This window comes from Schistocerca nitens, chromosome 9 (assembly GCF_023898315.1).
Source record: "Schistocerca nitens isolate TAMUIC-IGC-003100 chromosome 9, iqSchNite1.1, whole genome shotgun sequence".
Taxonomy (NCBI): domain Eukaryota; kingdom Metazoa; phylum Arthropoda; class Insecta; order Orthoptera; family Acrididae; genus Schistocerca; species Schistocerca nitens.
This window is the reverse complement of record NC_064622.1, coordinates 244,827,064-244,839,017: the sequence shown is the minus strand read 5'-3', so window position 1 is coordinate 244,839,017 and position 11,954 is coordinate 244,827,064. Positions and strand designations below refer to the sequence as shown.

The following is an 11,954-nucleotide window of genomic DNA, read 5'->3' as shown; positions in this document are numbered from 1 at the left end:
GTTACCGCGCGGTTTGAGGCGCCATGTCACAGGTTGTGCGGTCCCTCCCGCCGGAAGTTCGAGTCCTCCCTCAGGTATGGGTGTGTCTGTGTGTTGTTCTTAGCATAAGTTAGTTTAAGTAGTGTGTAAGTCTAGGGATCGATGACCTCAGAGTTTGGTCTCTTAGGAATCCACACACATTTGAACGTTTTTTGAAAAATGTTATAGAAGTGTGCGCGTTATTGTGGGTAATAAATTAATACTTTCTGCCTCTTCTCTCTCTCTCTCTCTATCCTTACAGAAAAAATTGATTTCGTATAGTTTTTGGATCTAGGGATAAGGTCCTTTCGATTTACATATATACTGAAATAAAGGAACGAGTGCCTCGTTTGATCTAATGCTGCAGTCTTATTTTTACAGACTTTCTCCATTCACTAATCGCTAATGTGTAGCAGTTCAGTTTTTCTTGTGTCGCTATTTCCCGTGGAAATAAAAACGGCTACCCCATGCTTTTTGCTTACGTAAAAACGCTTTATTCCCGATAAGAGATATCTGTTGAGCCGTTACGTCAGTAATACTGTTGTTCCAGCGATGGGATTACGGCGTTAAATCTTTTGTGCAGAGTTTTTGCATTACTGAAGCTTGATAAAAATTTTGGCGCTCTGCCCTCGGATTTTAATTTCACTGCTAAAACAAGATTACTGTATTCCTTTTAAAGAGCCACGCAGTTTGAGGCCGAATTATAAACACAAATTCCACAGCCGACTTATTACATTGCTGAATTCATCTGCAGCTGTTTAGTCAGACATAGCAGAAACACGTTTCTTGCGTCGTTCCAGCGTCTTGAATTGTTCTTAAAGCGGCGCATTAATTTGTTCCCACGAAGAGAAGGAAAGGCCGCGTGCATTCGTTACCTGTTCCACTGCTCTTGGGACTGCGCGGTGACACAGGGAGCATCGCAGAGCCATCTAGTTGCGTTGCGGCTCACTACACAAGCGTCGCATCGCGTCGCAAGCCAGCGGATATGCTACGGGACTGGAGCGGAAGGAATGTTTTGCGGTAACGGCTGAATCTTCGCTATTTCTGTCTATATACTGTTATTTGGGAATACTTTTTCTGAGATTTTCTTGTGGAATATACAGTTGAGCCGTGCAGAAATTCCCTCTTGTATATGATCGTTGTCCCAGCAATCTCTTGCGGGTTATAGCCAGATACTGTAAATGACAACAGCAAGTAACGCATTCTCATCTGCCGAAGGAACTTGGCGACCGATCAAGAGTAGAAAGTTCAGATGCTCCCCGAGAAGGCGTTCTGGGAAGTTTCAGTACTGGAAATGGCACAATAAGTCGTCAATTTAGCAGAAATGTTTATTTTCACCGTTGTCAGTAACTTTGCATGTGAAGACTAAACATGCTTAGATGCAGCTGAACTGACTGCTAGCTCTAGTTCATTTCATTTGTTCAATCACTATAGTCCGCAAAATCCATCGCGAAGGTCAACAATTAGGAAAACTTTTAGACGAAGGTATAAATTACATCTGCATCCGTACACTTAAAGCCACAGTGACGTGCGTAGTAGAAGGTACTTCTTATTTACCACTTACACGGTTCATGCCCGTTCCATTCGCGCATAGACCGCACGAGGAAAAAGTGTTTAAATACACACACCAAAAAAAAGTTTTGCATCACCCCTGTTCCCAGAACTCCTGAAGATAGACATTGACTGTGGATATTGTATCACAGAGACAGTCCCATTGACTGTTCAGAGATGTCACTAAACCAGCCCAAAACGTAAACAATCATGCATGAACAGCGTCTATTAAACGGAGGGGGTCCGACAGCCGATCAGTTCCAATCATTCCACTACGAAGGAGGTATGCGGCTCGTGTAGTCTGTAGTTCAACCATGCCTAGACGGTCAGTACCGACGTTCGATCGCGTCCGCATTGTTACTTTGTGCCAGGAAGGGCTCTCAACTAGGGAAGTGTCCAGGCTTCCCGGAGTGAACCAAAGCGATGTTTTTCGGACATGGAGGAGATACAGAGAGACAGGAACTGCGACGACATGCCTCGCTCAGGCCGCGCAAGGGCTATTACTACTGTGAATGACCGCTACCTACGGATTATGACTCGGAGGAACCGTGAGAGCAAAACCACCATGAATGCACAGGACTTCGTGTTACGACTCAAACTGTGCGCAATAGGCTGCATGATGCGCAACTTCACTCCCGACGTACATGGCGAGGCCCATCTTTGCAACGACGACACCATGCAGCACGGTACAGATGGGCCCAACAACATGCCGAATGGACCGCTCAGGAATGGCATCACGTTCTCTTCACCGATGGGTGTCGCATATGCCTTCAACCAGACAGTCGTCGGAGACGTGTTTGGAGGCAACCTGGTCAGGCTGAACGCCATAGACGCAATGTCCAGCGAGTGCAGCGAGGTGGAGGTTCCCTGCTGTTTTGGGATGGCATTATGTGGGGCCGACGTACGCCGCTGGTAGTCATGAAAGGCGCTGTAACGGCTGTACGATACGTGAATGCCATCTTCCGTCCGATAGTGGAACCATATCGGCAGCATTTTGGCGAGACATTCGTCTCCATGGACGACAATTCGCGTCCCCATCGTATGCAAAAGTATTATCAAGGCGAATTGAGTACTGCAGTGCTATTCAATTACAAATGGTCCTTACGCCTCGATTTTTCTGAGGCAAAGTATGACAGGACTGTTCTGTAGAGTTTCGTTACTCCTTTCCTTGACTCCTTTGCGTACTGACAGATATTTTTACTGTTTGCACATTGAAGTCTTGTTGCGCGTGCGTGCACTTTGCCAGGTACGTACATATGACACATAGACTGTCGTAAGCCTTTACAAAAATCATTATCGCATGAAAACTAAAGCCGGTACAGAACAAATGTGTAATGGCAGGAGGATCTCTCCCACAAACTGTACTATATTGTTCTTGTACGGTAACTTAAGAAAAACATTGCAGTGTTTTTCGTTTCTATTAATACTTGAAATTAACTATGTTCCATTTTAGGTCTTCTAAGCAAGCACGATATTAATGGTAAAGGAGAGAGGTGCGAAACCTGGGCTTCACGTACTAAAGACAAGTAGAAAGACAACAACGGACTTGAGCACTTCATTTAAATGCAGACTCTGTTAACGATTGTGTATCAGGTAAAAGGCCACTTTTATAGACATTAAGCTCATATTTCTCTATAAATTAAATTACGATGAAAGTGCAGTTCAAGCAATATTAGAAAGAACATTCGGTCACACTCTTACATCATCTGCAAGAACAGACAGAGTTTGATATGCCTCTCGCGTGTGAAGGGAAGTAGGAATCCTTACGTCTGGTACTTGTACTGAAGTGCAAAAAATGCAACGTGTAATTGTGATTAGTAAGATTCCCGCAGATCACGTATTTCAGTTACTTATAGTCAATCCGACAAGCGGAAGCAATGCAGCTACACAATCAGATTTCAGTTTGTTGGCATGTGACGATCAAGGTCCGAAGTAGCGACGTTGTCGCGAATAGCACTATCTGCAGCCAGCCTGCACAGCACTGCCTTTTCCTTGGTCACAGACAATAATCGCTTGAAACCCTCATCTTCAAAACTACGTAAAAAAGGTGATATTCACATGTGGTATATATCTCTATAGTCTCTCTAAGCACTTTAAAATTTTTCTCTCTTAGGTTAGAGTTACGTTAATTTAATATTACCCGTTTTTAAAGATGCAATGTAGCGATTGTTGTATTTTAGCACTAATTCTGGAGCCTACAACTCATCAGGAGGACGCGGCGTGGTGCGACGTATGACCTGAATGGGACGATTACCGACTGGGGTCCACGATTTTAGTGTACGATTTATTGTAGGATGAGGACCACAGTTCAACATGTTTTTATTCCATTTCGTTTTATGCACGCCGCAAACGTGTTGCTGAACTTTTTAGTGTTACAACTTCAAGAGCTCAGTTTGATAACTGTTGATGAGAATTTTGTCTTTCGGAACGCGTTGTTGAGTGTGTATGGGACGTAGAGCAGATGGCTGCTACCAGTTATTACTGTTACGTTAATTGTTTTGAAACGAGGGAAACTGGCCTTATCTTATCACGTCGTCGAAAACTATGAAACCACTGAAATATTTTTTTTTCATTATTTATCAAAAAAATAAGTGAAAAGAAAACCTTTTTTGAAAAGCAAAACGATAAGTAACTTTTGGAAAGACCCTTTGCCAAGGGTAAAAAACATGAAGTTTAAACTGTCATTGACAAATATCGCGTACACATTCTGGAATTCGTTCCATAGAGATCTAAAGCGTTTTCCAGTGCTCATCTTTCAACTGTCATAATGAGTCATGACATACTAAAGAGCAAGCGAAAATAAACGTAACGGTACAAAACCTTACGCTGTCGACAGATCCGTCAGTCACAATGCTTTGCGCAGTGTAAGTGGGAGCCGTCGTTGCTAGGTTCCCAGTCGTGTACTAGTGTACGAGCAATGCAAATAACTATCAAAAACCAATAAATTAACAATTAGTCAATACGTGATACAAGTAGTGCAATAACCAAAAGATGTGCACATGGCCCGTTAGCTCAGTTGGTTAGAGCGTCGTGCTAATAACGCGAAGGTCGTGGGTTCGATCCCCCCACGGGCCACTTGTTTTTTTTAACGTTAAATAAAATTCGTGGGAGTTTGTGTATGCGTGTTGTCTAACTCCGATGAAGGCTGAACCTTTTTTCGTAATATTTTCATTCACAAACTTAGTTCCGTTTCAGCCGCGCTCGCGAGTGGCCGCTGTTAACTGTTGCGTTGCACTTCAGTGTTTACATCGCTGTACTTGTGCTACGCCGAGTGCCGTCCGTCCGTTAATCTCCGAGTTCGTTCCTGTTCCTTGTGATCTGATCGCTCTTTCTGGTCTTGCTGCTGCTACTTGGAATTTCGGTTGGATTAACCATGGCTACAAACCTCAGGAAGAATACTCTGGTATTTGCTTTTGACAAGGAATCCCGTCCTGTTCAGCCGACATCCCTGGAAATAGATGACTGGATTGCACAGGTAATTGGTCTAAATTCTGAAACCGTCCATACCTGGCAACTGGATCAGGAAAAATACTGTGTTTTTGTCAAGTTAATCAGTGCTTCGACTGTTGATGAAGTGTTACGAAAGTGGGGCTATGAAGTAGATTTTGTGCATAGAAATGGTTATAAAAGTAAGGTTTCCATCTATAGAGCGGACATTCATTACAAAACCGTTCGTGTCTTGAATCTTCCCATTGAAATTGAAAATGATAAGATTAAGGAAGCTCTTTCAAACTACGGAGACGTTAAATCAATTGCAAATGAAAGATGGTCGCCTCGCTTTAAACTGCAGTGTTTTAACGGGGTCCGCTGTGTAGAGATGGACGTTAAGACGAATATTCCGTCTCACATAACTGTTTGTGGGTATAAGGCACAAATTGTTTACACAGGTCAGGAAGCTACATGTCATATATGTAACGAAACCGGCCACTTCAGACATGAATGTCCGCGGCGAACTGTTGTTCTTAAAAGTAATTTGATACAGCGTCAGAAGCTTACCTTAAATGATCTGTTACTAAAGAATAGCCCGGAACAACTGGTTGAGGATGTTAACGCAGCGGGCCAAGCTGATGTCTCCCTTCACGATAACAGTCAATTTCCCCCGTTAACAACAAAAGGAAACCCTGTTGCCACTACTCGTGAAACTGAAACGCAACCGAAAAAACGACCTCTGGAGATAACTGATAGTTGTTCAGAGGACGAGCTGTCTTGTCCCACTCCCTCACTTCGCAAGCAAAAACAGTGCGATGAGAAGGCAGAGGAACCTGAAGGCAAAATGCGAATGGAAACTAATGAACAGAAAGATAATACACATACGGTACCAGAAAATGAAGGGGGTGTAAGCAGCATTAATTTGCAAGAAACAACAGGGGCAGTAGCCGATTGCAAAGATCAGAATCTATCTGTTAATAAACAAATTCAGGGAGAGGTTGCGAAACTGCAGTCTCCATTTGTTTCCCTCGATCAGAAAGTGAGTGAAATTAATAAAGAACGGGGAAGTGGTGGCCAAACTGAAATCACGGTCAACACCTCAGGGCAGGCGCCGGCAACCGAAATTGCTAAAGCGTCTGCCGCTGCTCCAGATAAGCCGTGAAGTAAAATACCGACGCAACCAAAAGAGAATGTAGCTCGTAACCAAGGGAAGGGAAAATCCGGTAGGGGCGACCCAAGCCCAAAGATTGTTCAGTCCGAAACGCTCCTACACGAATCACTGGAGGAAAAATCAGAAAGTTTACCTGGAAATCAGTCTGCTTGCGGTACAAGAGAAAACATCAGAAGTAGAAAAAAACGGGACAGTAACTAATAAACTGATTGAAGTGTTATTCCACGTTCAGCCTTCCGAGAAAACTGTTACAGCTTAACTGAACCCTGAACCACAGTAAACTAAATTAGTTCATGAAAACAACTACATAGTGACAGCACAATGACGCAATCTTATTCTGTCACCACTATAAACATAAATAAAATCACGACCGTTTTGAAATTATCGGCCCTTAAGGAATTTTTGTACGAATCCGCGACTGATATTTCCCTGTTACAAGAAGTTCTAATTTCGAATTTGGTAATTCCCGGTTGCTGAAGTGGCCGTGCGGTTAAAGGCGCTGCAGTCTGGAACCGCAAGACCGCTACGGTCGCAGGTTCGAATCCTGCCTCGGGCATGGATGTTTGTGATGTCCTTAGGTTAGTTAGGTTTAGCTAGTTCTAAGTTCTAGGGGACTAATGACCTCAGAAGTTGAGTCCCATAGTGCTCAGAGCCATTTGAACCATTTGAACCAGTTCCCGGTTTTGTCAGTTACATAAATGTGTCTCCCGAAACAAGTGTTGGTACAGCTATTTTGGTGAGGGAAGGGATTACAGTAAGCGAGGTGGAACGACTGGAGTCCGGAAGGGGAATAGGACTAAATATCTATGATGTGACTATCATCAACTTGTACGCCCCTTCAGGAAGTTCTCATCGAGCTGACAGGGCACGTTTCTTCAAAGATGACTTGATATACTTGTTAAGGAAATCGCCAAGACAGTTATTACTTGGAGGTGATTTTAATTGTGTTTTAAATCGAAAAGATCAGTTACCAAATTTTAATTTCTCAAGTGAACTAAAACAATAAGTTACTGGTTTAGAATTAAAGGGTACATGGGAAATCAAATACCCCTCCACTGTTGAGTTCACTTATGTCACAGCAACATCACGTAGCAGGATTGATAGACTATATATTTCTAAAAATCTTGTAACTTCCGTGACAAAAGTAGAAACCATTCCTACGTACTTTTCTGACCATTCAAGTGTCTTAGCTTGCATAAATCTAACAAGACAGCCGGTTCGCCGATTCCAGAATCAGTGGAATTTGAACACTTCCTTGTTAGTAAATCATGATTTAGAAGATCTGATTAAAGAAACATGGGCAATATGCCTGCGAGCCCGTAGTAGATATGCCACTGCTATTGACTGGTGGGTTAACATGGCAAAGTCAAAGTTGAGGAAAGTTCTTATTCAATACAGTGCCCAGAGCGCAAGGGAAATGAAATGCACTATAGAGTATTACTATTCCGTTTTGAGAGATCTATATGATCAAGTCTCAGCAGGTTCCTCACTTCGGATAGCAGACGTCAAGAAAGTCAAAGCCAAGTTACTTAATATCAAGAGAAGTCAAATGGAAGGGTTGAAAATAAAATCGAAGGCAACTTTGGTGTCATAAGATGAAACTACTTCCCTATATCATTTAGTGAAGCATACGAAAAACGGGAGAAGGACTTTTATTCAAGAAATTTGAACAAAACACGGTACGATTCTCAGAACCCAGCAGGATATCATGGACGAGATTTATCGCTATTATTGCGAGCTATATTCTTTACATCAAAGTAGTGATGCTCCCTTGGAAGAATTCCTTGAGATCCTAGCCTCACAGCTGACTGAAGATGATAACGAAAATTTTCTCGAGGTTGTCAGTGAAGAAGACGTGTATGAGACTCTGTGCGCCTCACCACCAAAAAAATCCCCAGGACCGGATCGTCTGCCAGCAGAGTTTTACAACCGTTACTGGCCAATAGTAGGTGAGAAAATCACGGACATTGTAAATGAGGTTATTCAGGGTAAAATGATTCCGGCTGAGTTTAAGGAGAGTAAAATTGTTCTGGTGCCAAAAAATAATGGAAACAAAGATTTAAATAATTTTCGTCCAATTTCACTACTGAATTCTGATTATAAATTAATAGCTAGAATAATAAACAAGAGAATTTCATGCCTTACAGATAAAATTATTAGTCAACATCAGAACTGTGCGCAAGGCAGAACCATTTTTCAAAATCTAGCGGAATTCAGAGATATTATTGCAATAACTTCTGTAACAAATATAAAGTGTGCTTTATTGTTTTTAAATTTTTATAAAGCGTTCGATGTAGTAAACCATGAATATCTTCTACAGACATTGAAGAAAATAGGTTTCAACGATAGGGTCATACAGTTGATTAAGAACATAGCAACTGGAATAAATGCTAAAATAGCGGTGAATTGTCAACAATCCAGGCCGATGCAAATACAACGAGGTGTTCCTCAAGGAAGTCCTCTGTCCATGTCGCTCTTCGCCATTTCGCTGGAACCTTTCCTCCGACATGTCCATGCTACATTAAGAGGCTTAACATTCTCAGGAAATAAAACAGTTATAAGAGCCTATGCTGACGATATAGGTGTCATTATAAGGGATAATGACGAGGTAACCACGCTAGCGACAGTGATTGATTCGTACTGTAGAGCATCTGGAGCCAATGCAAACGGAAAAAAAGTAAGATGTTAAATCTCAGAGGTTTTGATAATGTCAACGTCGAGTGGGCAAAATTAGTCCGACAACATAAAACACTTGGGATCACCCTGACAGCATGCCCTATGAAAATGACGGCTTTAAATTGGAAAGTTGCAGCAGATAAAGTGCAAGGAGCCATTGTAGAGAATTTAACTCGATATATGAACCAAGTTCAAAGAACACAGTATATCAACTCATGCATCCTTGCTAAGGCTTATTATACTGCCAAGCTGTTTCCAATACCGAGAATGATAGCGAGGAGAATAATGGCCAAAATCACAAACTTTTTGTGGAGAGGTGAAGTGTTCAGAGTACCTGCTAAAGTAGCCACTTTAGATCCTAAAAATGGTGGGCTAGGATTAACTGATATAACGGATAAAGCCTCTGCTCTTTTTATCAAAAGGCAATTTAATAAGGGACTCGCGAGGAAGCATAACCAGCCAACTTTTCGAGATCATTAAACCTCCAAGCTTGCTTCCCCCGATTGACGTGCAGAATATCAACAGTCGCTTACAGCACGTGAGGATTTTCTATGTTGAGTTTAGTTACGTCAGTGTCGAACTCAGGCAGTCCCGACACTTAACATCGAGATCCATAATGCGGGAACGGAAGAAAAGCGAAGGAAGAAACAAAATAGAACGACAATTTCCAAACATTGAGTGGACTGAGATTTGGAAAAACATTAGTTCTAATGTGCTCACGTCTAATATAAAAACGTCATGGTACAAGACAGTTAACAACATAGTTAGCACCAATGAAAGACTGCACGCAATCGGACTCTGTGAAACAAATTTATGTCAACAATGCCATCTAGTTGACACAGTAATTCATAGATATACTTGCAGTGGTCACATGAATAGTTGGAAGTGGATCCGGGAGCAAATAGCTCTGATTACAAGAACATCCCCTGAGTCTATATCGCTGTCATTGATACACAGGCCTGAAGCACGCTATTTCCCAGAAGCAAAAAATAGCGCTGTGTACTGGTTGCTGGGAAATTTTGTTAACTACGTCCTTAACAAATTAGGATCCGATAGCATTATAGAGTTCAAGGTACACATGCTGTGTGAATTCCACAAAATTAGAAGCTATTCGAATCACAAGAAAAAGTTCGGTAATATGCTAAAAATTGTATTTGAAAGAATGGGCATTGGTTAATATAAAAAAAGAAGACTGTGTTGACAGTGATGTATTGTAGTTACCTTAAGGATACTATTTAAGATTTTACAGTATATTTATGATGTGTGCTTTTTCTGCTTCAGAGAGTAGTTTTTTGAAATTTATAAGCTAATGTACAGAAATTATGTGACATTGAGATTGTGTGTCTAATAGTGCCAAACACAAAACATTAAAGGTGCATTATTGGCTTATACTAGAAATTTGGAAATAGACAGTTTTTATAGAAATGTCCTTATCGATTGGTTAAAATCATAAGATTCTATCTGATAAATGTAATATTCAATGGCTGGCACATTGCCCTTTTCATTTTTGCAGTGAAAGACTGATTATATAAATCTGACCACTTCAGATACATAGACTCAATTAATGTCCAGAAAGTGTAGTTGGAAGGCTAGTCAATTTTATTATATATCTCCTTTCCGCCATTCTCAAGTATTTCAGAAATTGTCTAATATGATTATTAAACTGCTTTATATTTAAAATTATCCCACCAACTTGCTGATATCCATCATAAAGAACTAATTATGCTTCTGTAAAGATTGCAGCTCATAATTCAAAGTGTAGATTTTACTTCTTCAGGTTGAAGTTTAAATGTCTTTAAAAAATTTTTTTCTTGATGTTTAATTTAATTCTTTCTGGTAATTTAGTCAGTAGCACAATCTTCTGTTGCCTTTCCTTAACGTCAGCGTAATTGAAATGATCAAACGGTTTTGTTTAAATAACTTCATGTATGTATAACCTAGTATGTATTTGGAATGTGTAACATTGTTTTTTTTAAAATAAAGGTTTTTATTTAAAAAAAGTTGGTTACAGCGTCGTGCTAATAACGCGAAAGTCGTGGGTTCGATCCCCCCACGGGCCACTTGTTTTTTAACGTTAAATAAAATTCGTGGGAGTTTGTGTGTGTATGTTGTCTAACTCCGATGAAGGCTGAACCTTTTTTCGTAATATTTTCATTCACCAACATTTGTTGCACTACCAGCCTTCTATTCTTAAACATTATTTGATAACGTCGTTGATTTTCTCATCAGAGAATTTTATACAAAAAATACAGCATGCTACGACACAGTAATTGTATATTTAACTTCTATAATTCTTTTAAATGTTCAGTTATTAAAACAGTTGCCGTTTTACATAGGATATTCAATAATAAAAATGCTTGCAATAGTACGCGATGCATCTCTTCCAAAACTCCTACCATTGCGTCTCTGAGTGGTCCAAACATATGGAAATTACTTGAGGCAAGATCTGGTGAGTATGGTGGATGAGGAAGACACTCAAAATGCAGGTCTGTGATTGTTGCAACTGTTGTACGGGCAGTGTGGGGCCTTTCATTGTCATGTCGCAAAAGGACACCTGCTGACAGCAAATCCACGTCGCTTTGATTTCATTGCAGACCACAGATGATTTTTTAGGAGATCTGTGTATGATACACTGGTGACAGTGGTCCCACTAGGCACGTAATGATCCAATATGACGCCTTTTTGTCCTAAAAGAGAGTCAGCATAACCTTCCCTTCTGTTCGAAACTTCTTCGGTTTTGGTGATGAGGAATGGCGCCATGCCTTGCTCGCTCTTTTCGTTTCCGGTTGGTGGAAGTGAACCCAGGTTTCGTGCCCACGATTCTTGCAAGGAAGCCATCACCTTCTCGTTCAAAGCGCCGAAGAAGTTCTTCACAAGCATCAACACGTCGTTCTCTCATTTCAGGAGTCAGCTGTCGTGGCACCCATCTTGCAGACACTTTGTGAAACTGGAGTACATCATGCACAATGTGGTGTGCTGAACTATGACTAATCTGTAAACATGCTGCGATGTCATTCAGTGTCACTCGGCGGTTTTCCTTCACTATGGCTTCAACTGCTGCAATATTCTGTGGAGTCACAACTCGTGCCTGACCTGGACGAGGTGAGGA

General features: G+C 41.2%; 1 non-coding gene across 1 annotated transcript; it reads left to right on the top strand.

Moving 5' to 3' along the window:
• Positions 1 to 4,570: 4,570 nt before the first annotated feature.
• Trnai-aau (transfer RNA isoleucine (anticodon AAU)) lies at positions 4,571 to 4,644 on the top strand. Its single transcript has one exon. It is a non-coding gene; the product is annotated as a tRNA-Ile (tRNA).
• The last annotated feature ends 7,310 nt before the right edge of the window (positions 4,645 to 11,954 follow it).